This window comes from Sus scrofa, chromosome 1, assembly GCF_054392235.1.
Source record: "Sus scrofa isolate SSC_HxYL_T2T_F1_AM1 chromosome 1, Sscrofa_HxYL_maternal_Yorkshire_Landrace_v2.0, whole genome shotgun sequence".
In the NCBI taxonomy this organism is placed as follows: Eukaryota; Metazoa; Chordata; class Mammalia; order Artiodactyla; family Suidae; genus Sus; species Sus scrofa.
The window spans coordinates 61,025,174-61,043,700 of NC_139383.1; the positions used below are offsets into that span (position 1 = coordinate 61,025,174).

General features: G+C 35.3%; 1 long non-coding RNA gene across 5 annotated transcripts in view; it reads left to right on the top strand.

The window, feature by feature from the left end:
• LOC106508897 (uncharacterized) overlaps window positions 1-18,527 on the top strand; it is a 153,522-nt gene that overhangs the window by 45,104 nt on the left and 89,891 nt on the right. The window contains exon 4 of one of the 5 annotated variants that reach the window (XR_014840119.1): window positions 18,177-18,236. The exons of the other annotated variants lie outside the window; for them this stretch is intronic. This is a non-coding gene — a long non-coding RNA (uncharacterized LOC106508897). The remainder of the gene's footprint in view (window positions 1-18,176; window positions 18,237-18,527) is intronic. 5 annotated transcript variants of the gene reach the window in all.

Sequence of the window (18,527 nt, forward strand, 5' to 3'; positions counted from 1 at the left end):
TTTCTTTTTTACAGCTCCCTCTCAGAGTGCTGATAATAACCTCGTTTCTTTTTTTTTTTCCCTCCCCACCCCCCTTCCCTGTCTCTCTCCTTTTTTTCCTCTTTTGTTCTACACAGTTATGTGGAGGATTTTTTGTTCTTTTTGGAAGATTGAGATCTTCTGCTAGCATTCAATAGATGTTCTGTGGGTATCATTTTACCTATAGATCAGGTGATTTTTTATTTTGTTTTTTTGTTTTTTGATGTATTTGTAGAAGAGAAGGTGAGTTCCACGTCCTCTTCTGCCATCTTGATCCCACCCTTAACTGTAAATTTAGTGATTACGTCCAGTGACTTTAAAAGTAAAAATTTTAATTATATGTTTTTATGGCTTAATAGTTTATATTTAATTATTTTCAGTCTATACTATATTTTGGCATGTAGTGTAAGGAAATGGTCTTAGTTAATATTTTTTAGTTAGCTGACCATTTGTTCAAATGAATGGTTGATAAATCTATCTTATAATATTGTTTTCCATGTTTTCTTTATCACATATTCCTTTTGTTAACTAATTCCTTTACATAAATTTCCCTCAGGATTGTGTAATTTCTGCTTATATGTTCAGAAACATTATAGTTTTTTTTTAATTAGGATAATATCTCTTTAGAATTTTGATTAAAATTGTAAGTTTACTGTAGTTTGGAAATAATTATACATCTATATACTTTGTATTTTGATCCAGAAATAGCACATGAATTTTAATGTATACAAATATTATTTTATGACTTTCAGCAAGTTTGTAGTTTATTTCTTGCAGATGTCATATATTTCTCATTCATTTTCTTACTAGGTACCTTATATTCGAATATTAGTATACATGTTTTAAAAGAATACTTCTAATTATTTAATACTGCTGTACAAGAAAAGCTGTGCCATTTTGTTTATTTTTTTTAAGCTACCTTATTGAATTTTCTTGTTAATTTAGTAGTGTTTCTCTTCATTCTTTTGAAATTACTAGCCATATGATTATATTATCTATAAATGTTAATTCTTTCCCCATATTTTCACTTTATTATTTAACTTCTATTTTTGATTTGTTTTATTGGCTAGAACTTCCAAAGGCATTAAAATTTATTGGAAATTTTTTTTCACCCCTGATTTTATTAGAGATTTATATTTAGAGTGAAGTTATCAGTGCTTTAGCTAAATTATTTTATATTTTAAAGCCAGTAATAAGATTTAGTCAAAATTATCTAAGATAACAGAATAATTCCTCACTTGAACAGCTAGTGAGGATAATAGTAAGAATTAGAGCATTTCAAAATGCAAAACATGTTCCCCAGTCTACCCTTACCTTCAGAAATTGATTTGTTATTTTTACTCAAAACTCTAGGTTAGAAAAATCAATTGATAGATAATTGCAGTAAACAAAAATATATCGATCTCCTCTTTATTAGGCAGAGTTATGAGTACCTACTCTGCCCTGGAACTATTATAACAGATGTTTGAGAATATAAAACAGCCTTTTAGTATATCACCTTTGGCAAGTCATTCCAGCTCTCTGCATCACTAGGTCATTGAATATCACATATCTTTTTATTTAAAGAACATGTGGTATTCTTGGCTGGGCATCAATACCTTTGTGAATTTGAGTAAATTATTTTTGCCCATTTTCTTACTTCATTTGCTTGTAAAGTTTTTAAGATAAGTTATCTGTACTATATGTTTCACCCAAGCATTTTGTCACTCTGTTAGAAATAGAGTATACATATGTGAAAATATATATGGTAAAAAAACACTCAAGAGTCAGTGCAGTACAGTGGAAATACCAGAGGTTTTAGCTCAGACTATTCTGTATAAAAAATATGGTGCTACTTCACTATCTTTGTGACATTAGGTAAATTGTTTTAACTCAACAAGCTCAACTTTCATTGTTATCAGTAGGAAATACCAAAATTCATTGTCTGTCATGCTTGTGATGAGAACTAGGTAACAAAGAGTCTTATAGTATGTGAATCGATATCTGTTAGAGTACCAACAGGAAACAGGTGGGACACTTGAAATAGGTTAATTCTATTTTTTTTTTTTTTGTCTTTTTGCCATTTCTTGGGCTGCTCCCGTGGCATATGGAGGTTCCCAGGCTAGGGGTCGAATCGGAGCTGTAGCTGCCAGCCTACGCTAGAGCCACAGCAACACAGGATCCCAGCCGTGTCTGCAACCTACACCACAGCTCACGGCAACGCCAGATCGTTAACCCACTGAGCAAGGGCAGGGATCGAACCCTCATCCTCATGGTTCCTAGTTGCATTCGTTAACCACTGCACCACGACGGGAACTCCCCGAAATAGGTTAATTCTAGAATGATTTATTTAGAGAGATACTAATTATAAAGGTGTGGGTGTATGGTAATCACAGACTGTTGCAGTAATCTAGAGTATATTAGCAGACACATGATTACCACACTTAGACCTAGGAGGAATAGGGGAGGAAGAGTCTGGGGAGCCTGAGAGATGCAGTCATGTGTATGCTTGCAGGAGAGAGAAGTAATGACCATTTGTGGAGGGAGAGCCTAAGACAGAAATAACTTCATTCAAAAAGTTATAAGATTGGAGTTCCCATCATGGCTCAGTGGCAAATGAACCCGACCAGTATCCACAAGGGTGCAGGTTCAATCCCTGGCCTCGTTCAGTGGGTTAAGGATCCGGCATTGCTGTGGGCTGTTGTGTAGGTCACAGACATGGCTCAGATCCTGCATTGCTCTGGCTGTGGTGTGGGCCAGCAGCTGTAGCTTCGATTTGACCCCTAGCCTGGGAACCTCCATATACTGCAGGTGCAGCCCTAAAAAACAAAACAAAACAAAAAAGTATAAGATTGGAGTTTCCACTGTGGTAGAGTGGCTTAAGATATGGTGTTGGCTCAATGGTGGCACATGATTGATCTCAAACTGGCCGGTTGTAGTGGGTTAAGGATCTGGCATTGGTACAGCTGTGATGAAGTTTACAGCTGTGACACAGTTTACAGCTGTGGTGTGAGTTTGATCCTTGGCCTGGGAATTTCCTCATGCTATTGGCATGGCCAAAAGGAAAAAAAAAAGATATAAGGTTGGTTGACAGACTATTTATCGAATAGGAACTGCGTTGTCTTCATTGTAAACCTATCCAGAGACATCTCTTCATATTGAAACTTTTTTATTTATTTATTTATTTATTTATTTTTTTTTGGTCTTTTGTATTTTTAGGGCTGCATTCGCGGCATATGGAGGTTCCCAGGCTAGGGTTTCAATCAGAGCTACAGTCACCGGCCTATACCAGAGCCACAGCAACTCGGGATCTGAGCCACGTCTGTGACCTCCACCACAGCTCATGGCAACACTGGATCCTTAACTCACTGATCAAGGCCAGGGATTGAACCAGCATCCTCATGAATGCTAGTCGCATTCACCAACTGCTGAGCCCACAAGAGGAACTCCTCTTCATATTGAAACTTAATGAAGGTAGCATCTTTGTCTGGAATAACTGAACCCATAAGGCAAAGGAAGGTTTTATATAGTTCACGGTATACTCAGGTGAGATCTATAATAGGCATAACAGAGGTTTTGATATTTCCAAGTTCCCTCATATAAGACTTGCCTTATTCATTCAACAACCTGATATGGTCCAATCTGGGTTCTGATCTTTCTGTCTTAAGTTTCTCTTGCCCAAATCTGCCTGGCCTCACTCCAGGCTCCTTCATACAATAGTCTGAGTCTTTTTCTCTTTTTCTTCCTCAACATATAATCCTTAAGTACTGCATCTTTATCAATTGATTTCTGTAGAAAGCTGTGCTTCACTTTAATATGTTCTGGAAACTGCTGTCTGAGAGTAGTTTCCAGCTGTTCTCTCCCCTTCTAGTCTGAGAGCTTAGTGTCTACTGGCAGCTGCTTTCTCTTGGTGGAATTAGTGTAGTCTTCTTTACTTTGGTTTTGCAAGAGGAGTTTTTAAGCCCTTTGTTTTAAGAATTACTTCCTTTTTGAAATCAGAACTAGTTCATCTCTGGCAGAGGAATATGGATGTCATGACACTTTCTTGGGTAGCAGTAGCTAAAGCAGTGTTCTTTACTTAATGTCCTACCTATGCAGAAATGAACAGGGTGGATGGTACAATGAAAAGGGTGCTGGAATAGAAATAAGCCCTGGGCTCTTGTTGGTTTGTCCATTTTCTAGCCATGCAATTTAGGAAAGTTACTTAAATTTCTGATCCTCATCTTTTTTTTCCCTCATTTGTAAAAATGAAATAATACACTATAATACTTATCTCACATGATTGTTAATGCTCAAATGTAATAATTTATGTGATATAATTTGTAAACTATAAAGTGGAAGGGATTACTGTTATCTGGAAAAATGAATATTCTCAAGCCTTTGGAAACAGCACAGTATGTTATGTAAATTAGAATCGACTTGGTATTCATATTTTCCCACCTGACTAGCCAAATGAAAAAGACATTTATTTCTCATGGAAATCTCAAGAGATATTAACCAATTTTCTTTCAGTATATTTAATCTAACTCTAAGAATTAATAGGCAACATTTAGAGTAATCACAGATATAAGACTGCACAAATCAAATCATAATCATGTTCATTTTACACTGATAAAGTTTCCAGGAGTAAAATGTGTACCCTTGCTATTCATGACTTACTTGAATAGTTTCAAACATTCATATAATTTTTCCTTGAGTTATAAAGCTTCAAAATTGCCATGTCAACTTGAAGAAAAGTATACAACTTTCATTAAAGTCAATGGCTATTATTAATTTATTAATCCTGAAATTACTTTATATTGTTCATATGAATCAGCCTACTGCATGGTTGTTTGGATCTTTAAATGTTTATGTGTTAAAATTTTATCAGGGGGTGTTATTTTGCTATATTTTTTCTTTTGTAAACCAAATCATAATAATTATATTATCGTTGCTTAATATTGTATCTTTATTACTAAGTAAATTCTGTACTATTTGTCAATGTGCAGCAAAGAGGATTTTAGAAAGGAAAATAAGGATATTAAATCAATACTTCAAAATACTAACATCTTCCACTGTTTTAGAATTTTAATGTAATTGTCTCAGTTTATTTTCTCTATTTCAGTCCAAACAGTTAAATGTATTTTTGAATATTTGCACATTTTCCCACAATCTTTGCATATTTTTGTATTATTGTTGCCATCTGCTTTTTTGAAGTATTTAATGGCATTAATTGAATGCTTACTATATGTCTGGTGGTTGACACCAGATAATGTGGGAAGTCCAGGAAGGTAATTTCTCTTATGGGGTTCACCTTCCAATAGAGAGAGCATATATAAATACCTTTTCAAACAATTAAACAAGGCACTTTTGTATGGTAATAAGTGCTATAATAGTAAACATGGAATATGGGCTTAGGAGTAGCTGGGATAGAAATGAGAGGGAGAGTGGCTTTAAATGAGATGGCCAAGAAAGACCTCTTTCAAAAGGTAACATTTGAGCTGGGACCTTAATTGTTAGAAAGAACCAGGTTTTTTGAAGAACTAGAGCAAGGACATTTTAAGTAGAATGTGTAAAGGCTCAGATAAGAGAGCAAGTACGACAAGGAAGGTGTCTGTGTTTGGAGTGTGGTGAATCGTTAGGCAGGGAGAGGCTGACTCAAGCAGTATGTTGTGGGCTATAACAGTGAGTTTTGATTTTATTGTCTTTGCAATGGGAAGACATTGGAGACACTTATTCCGAGAAATAGCATGATTCAGTTTAATTTGTTTTTGTTGTTGTTATTTTTTGAAAATTTGCCTTACTAGCTCGTGGAGAATGAGCCATATGAAACCCCATGATGGAAACTGAGCAACGAGTTAGAAAGCCATTGCAGTATTCCTGGTAAGAGAAGATAGTAATGGACAAGGTGGTCCTTGTTCAATGGAAGTATCAGATTTGGCCTGTATGTGCCAAGTAAAACTCCCTAAATCTTTCTCGTGGATTGGATATGAGAAGTGTTGAAGGAGATTAACCCATTGGTTAATTTTGCCTTTTATACTTTATATTGCCTAGGTGTAATCATTTAGGAACCACTGACTGCAAGGAAGGAAATCTAAAAGCAGCAGCAGGAGTTCCCGTCATGGCGCAGTGGTTAACGAATCCGACTAGGAACCATGAGGTTGCGGGTTCGGTCCCTGCCCTTGCTCAGTGGGTTAAGGATCTGGCGTTGCCGTGAGCTGTGGTGTAGGTTGCAGACGTGGCTCGGATCCCGTGTTGCTGTGGCTATGGCGTAGGCCAATGGCTACAGCTCCGATTAGACCCCTAGCCGGGGAACCTCAATATGCCGCGGGAGCGGCCCAAAGAAATAGCAAAACAAAACAAAACAAAACAAAAAAAACCAAAAATAAAAGCAGCAGCAGTCTTGGTGCAGGGTTGAGGCAAGTTTGAGGCTGAGATTGAGTTACGAATTCTGCTTTGAACTTAATAATTTTGAGATGTCTCTTGGGCACCCAAATAGAGATGCTGAATAGCCATTTAGGTGTATTATTCAAGAAAATGGGTTATTCATCCTAATGATAGAGACCAAGTTTTTTCAATTAATTGTTAGAAAGGGAATTAATATTTAGAATAGTCAAATTTATTCTTCTATAAAAAGATAACCATTTTAGGAGTTCCCGTTGTGGCTCAGTGGGTCACGAACCCGACTATTATCCGTGAGGATGTAGGTTTGATCCCTGGCCAGCGTTGCCGTGAGCTGTGGTATAGGTTGCAGATGTGGCTTGGACCCCCAGTTGCTGTGGGTGTGGTGTAGGCCAGTGGCTACAGCTCCAATTCGACCCCTAGCCTGGGAATTTCCATATGCCGTGGGTGTGGCCCTAAATAAAAAAGATAAATATTTTGATGAAGGATTTGAAACCTATGGCATATGAAAAAAAGGTAAGAGTCCTAGAGAGATTTATCTTTGAAAGTAGATTATAAGAGATATTAAAACACTTGTGTTTATATTTTACTGTTTTACTGTTTCTACGCTTTGTTTTATTGAAACTTTGGAATAGCATAGATTAAATGTTGTTACTCCGCTCCTAAAGATGAGGAAACTGATGTTCATTGGTCTGTGTCCCTTGTTCAGGGTCACAGAACCAATAAAAAATGAAGATAAGATTAGAATCCAAATCTTTCCAACCTTGAACTGGCTGCTCTGTCACTGTGTTATAATACCTTTGGAGGCTGCCATGACAAATATTGCAAACTGGATGGCTTAAAACACCAGAAATCCATTCAGTCCCAGGTCTGAAGACCAGAAATCCAAAATCAAGGTGCCACCCTCCTTCAGAAGTCTTTAAGGGAGAATCAAGCCTGCCTTCCCTTTTCCAGCTTGTGGTGGCTCCACGTAGTCTTTGGCTTGTGGCTACATAACTCTCAGCTGTGCCTCTCATGTCTTTACATGACTACCTTGTGTGTTTCTTCTGTATGTTTCTTATAAGGAAATATGTCATGGGATTTAGGGCCCAGTCAGACAATCCAGATGATCTTATCTTTGCCCTTAATTATATCTGCAAAGACTACTTTTCAAATCAGGTCACATTCAAAGTTTCCTAGGATTAGGAAGTGAACACATCTTTTGGGGGGACCCACTGTCATTTACACAAGGCATTCATTGAGTATTTAAAGGATAACGTGTGGAAGATGGGCCACTAAGTAGAAGGTAGAATCAATGTACAGTTTTATTATTTTCTTTATTAATTCATAAAATATTTATTGAGAGCCCATAGTGTGCCAAAACTCTGGTTGTACAGGAAAGATTGTAATAAAGGAAAAAAAAAACAAAAAAAAAAAAAACGCAGAACAAAACAGTGTTCTGGTGTTGACAATGTATATTTCAAATTTCCTTGCATGATCTCCAACTTTGCATTTCAATGCAGTTGCATAATATGGTAACTAGTATGGCTTCTGTTCATCAAAAATAGACCTAACTTATGAACATTTAAGTTTAAGTTTGAATTATAGAATATAATGTCAAATGTGACCTTAGGAGGGATTTGTTTTTTTCTTCCACCTATTTAAGTATTTGTTCTGAAGTATTAGTCAGCCATAAAGAGAAGGACACCCTGCCATTTGGGACAGCATGAGTAGACCTTGAGCATATTATGCTAAGCGAAATTAAGTCAGACATGGAAAGCAAAGTACTGTACAATACCATTTATAATTGGAATGTAAAAAAGCCAAACTCATAGAAACAAAGTAAAATGGTGGTTTCCAGGGAGGGGTAGGGAGTAGAGGAATAGGACAGATATTGTTTAAGGGTACAAACTTGCAACAAATAATAAATAAGTCCTAGTGATCTAGTGCACAATATGGTGAAATAGACAAATATTGTATTGTAACCATCAAAATTGATAAGAGATTGGAAGTTAATGATTTCAGCCACTAAAAAGAAAGGATCATAATGCGACAAAGGTCCTAAGTATTCCTACAATGTAATCATATTACAGTATATGAATGTATCAAATTAACATGTTGTACACCTTAAATTTGTGCAAATGACAGATACATTTCAAGTAAAAAAGGAATTTGTTCTGTGGTATTTTTGACAAGTAAAAGGGAGCTGAGAATTGAGTAAAAATGGGTAAGTTGGTCTACGTATTTTTAAGATACATTTTTAATCTTTGAGTTTATTAATCATTAGATAGCAAAATTTATTGTAATGGGCTTCTTCACCGCCCAAATCACAGTTTTAATTTATCAATGATACATTTAATATTTTTTCATTACTAATCTAGAAGAAGAAAGGAAGGTGGGAAAGAAGAAAGAAATGAAGGAAGGAAAGAAAAAAGATATCTAAAGCAACTACAGCAAACTGAAAACTTAAATCTAGGTGCTGAGTTCTTGGGCTTATTTTTAAATATTTTTTCATATCATTGAATATTTTATCATAAATTTAACAATAGAATTAAATCATTAAATGGGGTTAAATCATTTTTACTAAAATACCATTATTTTATTTTATATTATTACATAGAAGGCCAAAACAGTATTAGAAATTATCCTTGAAATGATTCTAATTCCATAAGAAAATTTATCTTTATTTATTTTTAGAGATAAACCTTACTTTTAATTATTCTTAGTAAATGAGATTACTTTTGTGTTTGGCCTGCTGCCTAATAGAGAAAGTCTTTGGAGTCTAAGCATTTTATTTATTATTGTGTTTTAAAGAAGAATTGGTTCAGAAAGGGAGAGGACAGATCTGCTGGTTTATACTTTTCATTAATATGGTAAATGATACTATTCATTCACCTAGTGGAAAGGTCTTAGGATTTGGTTGAAACAGAGGCTAATGTGACAGTGCAAGCAATAGTATTTCTGAAATGCAATACATTTTTGAAATGATCAGACATACTCCTAATCAGTTATAAGTATCATACTTAAATACAAGTATTTAGTTCTGTTTCAAAGTCTATGTAGCTGACATTAGTGATGGTCTTCTATTTATGATAATAAAGGGCATTACTCTTACGATGATGTTCTTTACTGTGGGTTTGTGCCTGGGGTGACGACATGAGATTTGGTGGTGCTACTAATAATTCCTGCTTCATTTCCTCTGACTCCATTACTCTAATTTGTTTTCTTTCTATTAGTGGATTATGTCCTGGGTCAGTATACATCTGCATTTAGGATACTGTTTAAGAATGTTGTAAAGTGATCCCGAACACTTCAGAGGCAACATAATACCCATTTAAATTTTTACAAAATCTGGTTACCAAGAACAGTCACCTAAAAGTATTTCACCATTGCTGTAGCTGTTCCTGTTAATGGAACAGAGCACCCCTCTTTAGCAGAGAGTTATCAAATGTCCAGTTTAAGTTAACTTGCATATTTTTTTTGCCAGAGCTATACATGCTGCTCTGTTAGGAGGCAGTAAGGAAGGGAAGGGCTGGGGCTACAAAAGAAGGGAGCTCTTTCTCCTGGCATTGTGTTTATTTTAAAGTTAAACCAAAATTGCCTGGATCATTCTGACATTTTTACTTGAAATCCAAAGTTTAAACTTGCTCTGCTCCTCTAAAGCATTAGCTGATTAAAACCTGTTCAGTCTGTTTATTTCTTTTTAAGTTTAGTATGCATAGTACATAAACTTAATATCAAACTTGATACAATTAAAAAAAATGATGCTCATTTTTTTCATGTTAATTTTATGTAATGAATCCATAAGGCTGTATTTTTGAAATAACAACTACTACTGGTAAAGCAGTTTTAAGATGATTTAACATATACATTAACACATTGTTAGTATGACATTTCACTTTCATCCTACATTGTTTTCTTTATGTTTGTGAGAAAACACCAAAGAAGCTTGTTGGCACCGAAGGGCAAAAAATCTAATTGGCATGCGCAATGAAAGTTTTCCTGGATTTTCCTTTTGAGTTTTTTCTTTGAGTCTTTAAAATGTTTTTAAACCTTTTGTTTTTAAACCTTTTGTTTTAGATCATTTACCTCAAAGCAGACTTTCAGGAAATTTAAAAAAAATATATATATATATAGATAGATAGAGATAGATACTATATGTACATATTTTTGCAGTAGATTTACTTGCCCAGTAAATATGGTTGATGGAAGAGTTCCTGGCAATCCATAAAAGAACGGGCCATGGGGATTCTCATTAATCTTCTAATAGTTTCTGCTGTCGACCCTCTCTAAAGTTCTTTGCCTTGTAAAGCATTTGTGATAGAGCAACACCATTTTGGCTTTTCACTAAGCGATATCAGTGTCATCCAGCCAAATTCCAACAAAAGCCCTGTCTCCCTCTCAAATGGTTTCAGCCTCAGCTGTATTACTGGCTGAGGTTCTGAGCCTTGAAAGGGAGACACTATTTGTTCAACTGTGCTTCACAATACAAACAAGCCAGGAAAATACAACTCCTCTGGTCTTCTTTTGTGTCTCCTAATAGTAATATAGTTTTACTCTTAGTGACTGCAAAATTACTTTGCAAACAGATGTTCTGCTTTTCTTTATTAAGTTTGTATGAATTTCTTTATGTACCTTAATAACATAACTGTGTTTTGAGGTAACAGATAAAGGGGATCTCTCACTGGTTACATTAAGAATAACGTGTCAACAGTCTGTAAAATGAGTTCCACGTTAAACCACAACTGTGAGTGGCTACAAATTAAAATTTATTAAGTTAAGGAAAATAATTTATTGTCGGGTTTTAATGTGTTTCCTTTTTATTCTGTTAGCCAATAAACATCTTTAATTCTAAGATTAGGTTTATAAGGTAATCTTCCTTGAAAATGGATGGTATATCTAAGTAGCATCAACATATTTTTCTCAAAACCTGATAGGAATTGTGTTAGGCAAAACCTTCTTTACAATATTCTAAACTTGTTAAAAAGTGACTATTTTATAAGAGAAAATAATTAGACTAATATTCTAGCACAATGCCTCAGTTACTTTAGATGGTTTGTATATACTCTGGAAAGCTACAAATGATAATTCTTTGTAATAGTATCTATTTGGAATGAAGATCAACTTCAAGCATACAACCATTCCCTTGATTTAAAAAAATTTGAGTAAAACCACCACCTAAAATTGGTAGGAAGGAAGATTTACGTGTGTGAATATATCCCTTTGCAAAAGTTTACATTTTGTATTTTCGATTTAGGATTCAAATGCCCAGAAAAGAGGACTGCATAGGGCAACCATCCTTGAATAAAGGGAGGTATAAAATTTAAACATAACAACTAAATATAAGGTATTAAATAATATCAATTAGTATTAAGAAAAAGACATTAAAAATCTACTGTAAAGCAGAATGGTCACTGCTTGGTTTTGAGACTCCTCTAGTACACACTGATGTATCTTCTCACAGTGGATTCTCTCAACTGGCAGTGTCACCATCACCTGAGAATGTGTTAGAGATGCAAATTCTTCACTCTTATCCTAGACCTACTGAATTCCAAACCCTGGGGGCAGGGTCTCCAGTAAACTGAATTTTAATCAACCTCCGGTTGATTCTTATATACACTAATGTTTGAGAACCACTGCCTCGTGCAGTATGCAAAATTTTGGCAAGAACTCATTTTGAGCTTAGGTTAGTGCGGTCTTCCTGAATTGTAAATCCATAGGAAGGACAAGCCAAACCTTGGTCACTTGATAAAATTAAAATAGGGATTGCTTGCTTCATTATTCCATCTAGTGATTTTCAGGCAAGCATGATCTTTAGGAAATCACATGAAAAAGAGATTTACTATTCAAAGACAAGATGTTATTTTGAAAATCTAAGAGAATGTGTGACTCCAAAACACTAAGGTATCCTCTAAACAGATCACTTTAGCAGTGTTTGTGGGGAATTTCATTATAGAATTGTATCTGAATCATTGTTGTTTTTTTTTTTTTTAATATGTATTGTTGACATAAAACAAATAGTCTGCCAGATATTTTTCCAGCAAAGATGAGTTTTTTCAGGATTGGCAGAGAACTGCAACTGTGCAAGCCTCATGCAAGTCCCAGCATGTCAAGGAAAGGAGAATGCCTTTTTAGAGGGGGAAAAGGAAGTTGGGAGGGCTACAATGAATCAAGAGTCCATGGCATTGTCAGTGATTAAGTTCTTACCAGGAAAGAATATTTTTTCTTCCTCTTGCTATTGTCGGAGGGTGTGAGAGCTCCCCCTTCTGGTCTCCCAACCCTATTTAATTGAAGTTTGTTCATTAATGTTTTACATTTAGTTACCCTTACCCTCCACAACAAGTGCTCATAGCAAGATATTATCGTTATAAAGATGCACCAGGTTCATCAAACCTCTGTACTCTGCTTATAAGTTTAGTAAACTAGCTATGACAAGAGAATAATATCAAATTTTAATCACAGTTTTACTGACTGGGTTGGGATATAGTGGATATACATTGAACCAGTGGTATACTCTGCGTAAATGTACTCATTGCTATCTATGTCTGGTTGACAACAAATTTTGCTGTAATCTAGTAGTAAGTACATTAAAAAATTAAGTTCTTTTATACTCTAGGTGTACATTTAAATGTTTTCTATTCTACCAGTGGTTGAATATTACTACTAACTGCCATCTAACAATATGTTATTTATAAACCTTGGGAAGGCAAAATACTTATTTTTTTATAGCTCAGTTTTATCATCTATGAATTGGGTATAAATTTATCCCTAAAAATGTATTCCCTAAAATTGGGGTAATCTTGAAAATAAATGAGACTTTAAAATGCACAGCACTTAAAATAATGCCTGGCAGGTAACAATCACTTATTTAATAAGAGCAATAGTTACTATTATCTTATAGTTTCATAATTGATTTCTGAAATCAGGAGTTTAAAAAATACCCTATTTTTTTGCATGATACACAGCTATCATTGTGTTATACACCTGAAACTAATGTAATATGTCAATTATACATCAAAAATAAATAAGTTAAATTAAAAATATCATATTGTGGTTGGTACTAAGTATTAGGGGATAGAATTTTTATTTTAAAAAGAGATTCAATATTAAGATTCATTTATAGGTTATACAATAATTGGTGTGTTGGGCATTTGCCTCACTAGTTATTAACTTGCTTTGTTTTCTCTCTAATGCTGTCCTATTACATGCTAAACAGAGCTAGGATTAGCAATAGTTAAAGGAATTCTGCATAAAATAGTCATTTCTCAAGAGACACAATCCACACACCTACTGTACATTTTTGGAATGTGCTCTAAGTCAGTCTTTGAAAGGAGTATAATAAAGTGCACATCAGGAATGGGAATGAGTCCATTCTCACCATCTGTTCCTAATTTTTTTGAGCTGAAGACTCTGTATTATTAAACCACTGTGTAAAATGTTAAAATGGCATTAGAAATCTGAGTTAAATCCAGAAGAGTTCAGAGAACTTAAGGTTATTTAAAAAGATATTGACAGCTGCATTACAGTGATGAGGAGAAAAAAAAAACAAAACAGCCCCTTATTCTCAGGTAACCCTGAACTTCATTTTCTAAACTTCCTACAAGTTTTCAAGTTCTTTCAAATATATCATTACCTCCAGTGCATATATATTTAATTTCTGTATAAAAATATATAGTTCTGCACACTGCTTCCTTTTACCCTCATTTTAGCTATTAAGAATTTTTAAAAATATCTTAAGTGCAATCTTTTTTCTTTTTTGCTTTGGCCACACCAATGGCATATGGAAGTTCCTAGGCCAGGGATCAAACTCGTGCCACAGCAGTGACCTTAGCTGCTGCAGTGACAATACTGGATCCTTAACCTGCTGCATCACAAGAGAGCTCCATAAACATTTTAATATATCCTCTTGCCCCAAAATTATGAAAAATTTTGAGAGACACCTGATCCCATGACAGATCTTCGGTCACTTTCTGAAGACCTCACAATTTCAGACTGTTTGTTCCACAAATAATAAATGATTTGACTTTGACTTTCCCCAAGGAGTGTGGACAACAGTGTTTATATTACTTCTTCAAGGTGTCCTTCGGAAATCCTAGAAACTTCTATAAAAAATGCCTCCAGGACTTCCCACTGTGGCTCTGTGGAAATGAACCTGACTAGTATCCTAGAGGGTGTGGGTTTGATCCCTGGCCTCACTGAGCAGGTTAAGAATCCAGCATTACCATGAACTGAAATGTAGGTCTACAGATGTGGCTTGGATCTGGTGTTGCTGTGCCCGTGGTATAGGCTGGCAGCTGTAGCTCCAATTAACCCCTATCCTGGGAACTCCCATATGCCTCAGGAGCAGCCGTAAAAACAAACAAAGAAACTGAAAAACCCCCTCCATTGTGCTCGGGTCCTGTGCACATGCAGGTTTCCAATGGGATTTGAAAAGATGCAAAAGTCTTGCATCTCCATCCTTAGTCCTGCCAATGTACTAGAAACTCCCTCCATCAATCAGTACTTTATATTTGGATTAAAATATACTTTTAAAATGTAAATATACTCTGTTTTTGATACAGTCAGCATTTATACTCAGAAAAATATTGTAGTAAGTGCGTTTCTATGTATGTAGATCCTTCAGCACGTGAGAGGACTTGTATTATCTTTGCTCAAATCACGTGGGTCAAATGCATAGTCAAGTGCATGATTATATTTTTACTTCCCTCTGAGATATTATCACCTACTCTTTAATCTCTAATTTTCCTTTAAAAGAGCTATCCAGGAACAATTTTAAGAAAAGAATATCTTAATTGTTTTTTAAAGGAGGTGGTAGTGTACAGTAGCTTTTTTTTCATAGCAATGCCCAGGTATATCTAGGTCTCCAATTTTATTTATTCCAGGATGCCCTGCTCATTTTCTTAGAAGATAAAGGACAGTTAATTACTTTAATCATAAGATGTTCTTGAAAACATTTCAATGCCTGATTGGGTGGCAAAGGTCTGTCTCAAAACTCTCCCTGGGAGATTAGGCTAATTACTTGATCCCATTCTTTCATGAGCTCATATCACATTGGTTCCTAAAGAATATTGATGTCGTAGCCTTTTTTGACAGAGGTTGTACTTCCCTCTTGTTTTCACTTGATTCATTTCCCATGGACTGAACTCTGAATATTCTTTTGCTCATGATCTCCTTCAATTTTCTGATGGGTCTCCTGGGATGACCTGAATCTCTTCTGTTAAGTTCACTGTCTGCACACCGATGTTACTGCTTTGATGTCACTCCTGTCAGAGAAGAACCATTTTCTCTTATAACCTTCAATCTTAGGAGCGTGGCTTGGAACTGGCTTACTAATATGTACCCATTTCCAGGATCAAGCTCCATGAAGCTTCCACTGTGCCCTAGTATTCTGCAACATCTTCCTTTCCTTCTTACTCTGATTCCACTTCTACCCTGGTGCAGTTATTCTTTTTGCTCTCTTACCACATGACATGTATTTTTTTTAATAGTTATTTCCCCAATACATTTTTTTTCTACTGTACAGCATGGTGACCCAGTTACACATACATGTACACATTCTCTTTTTGCACATTATCATGCTCCATCTTAAGTGACTAGACATAGTTCCCACTGCAACACAGCAGGATCTCGTTGTTAATCCATTCCAAAGGCAATAGTTTGTATCTATTAACCCTGAGCTCCTCAACCACCCCACTCCCTCCCCTTCCCCCTTGGCAACCACAAATCTATTATCCAAGTCCATGATTTTCTTTTCTGTGGAAAGGTTCATTTGTGCCATAAATTAGATTCCAGATATAAGTGATATCATATGGTATTTGTCTTTCTCTTTCTGACTTACTTCACTCAGTATGAGAGTCTCTAGTTCCAGCCATGTTGCTGCAAATGGCATTATTTGGTTCTTTTTATGGCTGAGTAGTATTCCATTGTGTATATATACCACATCTTCCGAATCCAATCATCTCTTGATGGACATTTGGGTGGCTTCCATGTCTTGGCTATTGTGAATTGTGCTGCCATGAACACGCGGGTGCATGTTTCTTTTTCAAGGAAAGTTTTGTCCAGATATATGCCCAAGAGTGGGATTGCTGGGTCATATGGTAGTTCTATGTATAGTTTTCTAAGGTACCTCCATACTATTCTCCATAGTGGTTGTACCAATTTACATTCCCACCAACAGAGCAGAGGGGTTCACTTTTCTCCATACCCTCTCCAGCATTTGTTATTTGTGGACTTATTAATGATGGTCATTCTGACTGGTGTGAGGTGGTATCTCATGGTAGTTTTGATTTGCATTTCTCTTATAATCAGCGATGTTGAGCATTTTTTCATGTGCTTGTTGGCCATCTGTGCCTCTTCCTTGGAAAAATGTCTATTCAGGTCTTTTGCCCATTTTTCCTTTGGGTCATTGGCTTTTTTGCTGTTGAGTTGTATAAGTTGTTTGTATATTTTAGAGATTAAGCCCTTGTCAGTTGCATCATTTGAAACTATTTTCTCCCATTCTGTAAGTTGTCTTTTTGGTATTATTTACTGTGCAAAAGCTTGTCAGTTTGATTAGGTCCCATTGGTTTATTTTTGCTTTTATTTCTATTGCTTTATTTATGACCTGAGAAAATATTTGTAAGGTTGATATCTGAGAATGTTTTGCCTATATTCTCTTCCAGGAGTTTGATGGTGTCTTGTCTTATATTTAAGTCTTTCAGCTATTTTGAGTTTATTTTTGTGCATGGCGTGAGGGTGTGTTCCAGTTTCATTGATTTACATGTGGCTGTCCAGGTTTCCCAGCAATGCTTGCTGAAGAGACTGTCTTTTACCCATTTTATGTTCTTGCCTCCTTTGTCAAAGATTAATTGACCATAGATGTCTGGGTTTATTTCTGGATTCTCTATTCTGTTCCATTGGTCTGTCTGTCTGTTTTGGTATCAGTACCACACTCTCTGGATGACTGTGGCTTTGTAATATTGCCTAAAATCTGGGAGAGTTATGCCTTCAGTTTGGTTTTTGTTCCTCAGATTTGCTTTGTCAATTCTGGGTCTTTGTGGTTCTATATAAATTTTTGGATTGTTTGTTCTAGTTCTGTGAAAAATGTTATGGGTAATTTGATAGGGATTGCATTGAATTTGTAGATTACTTTGGGTAGTATGGACATTTTTACAATATTAATTTTTCTAACACAGGAGCATGGAATATCTTTCCATTTTTTTTTTTTTACATCTTCTTTAATTTACTTGATGAATGTTTTTTAGTTCTCAACATATAAGTCCTTTACCTCCTTAGTCAGGTATATTCCCAGGTATTTGAGTTTTTGGAGTGTAATTTTAAAAGGTATTGTATTTTTGTATTCCTTTTCTAATATTTCATTGTTAGTATACAGAAATGCAACTGACCCCTGAATGTTAATCTTATATCCTGGACAGCCCATGTATTTTTGACACCTAGGCTGGACTCAAACACACTTTGAACATGTATTTCCCCATATTCATAGATATGAGACCTCCTTTTTCCTCTGAGTGAAGTTTTTTATATATTTTTTCCTTCATTTCATCTGTAAATTCCTATCTCAGTACTGGAGACATTCTCTTCATCTTATTTTACATCATTGAAAAATCCATCCAGTGTTTCATTCTACCTTAGTATCACTCTTGGGTGATAATAATAATTAAAATTAAATAATAATAAAATAAATATTAAAGTGAAATATAATTTTACTTTAACGTAAAATTAAAGTAGTGATAATAATAATGGCCGACACCATTGAGTTTTTTCATGGGAAATTCAGTGATTTCATCTTTTGCATTTATTTTCATGCTTAATTCTTACAGCAACGCTATGACATTGATAATATTATCCTGTCATGGGAATACTGAAAAACAACTAATGAGGTATGGTTAACATTGATCTGGGTAAGAACAGTGGAATGTAAGAAAAACAAATAACTCTTTAATGTTGACCTTCCTTTAACCTTCTGCTGTAACTTCTAGTAAATGCAGCTGTTATCTCTCCTTTTTACCTCCCTCATCTCCTCTGCCCTTTATCCTGAGACCCTCCCAGTCACTGACTCTCAGCCCTAGGAGAGAAGAAATTCTCAGATATCCTCAAAATGATATTCTTCTAAAAAATGGATGAGATGCATTTCTATTGTTTGTCTACTCAAACCTACATTATTCCTTATG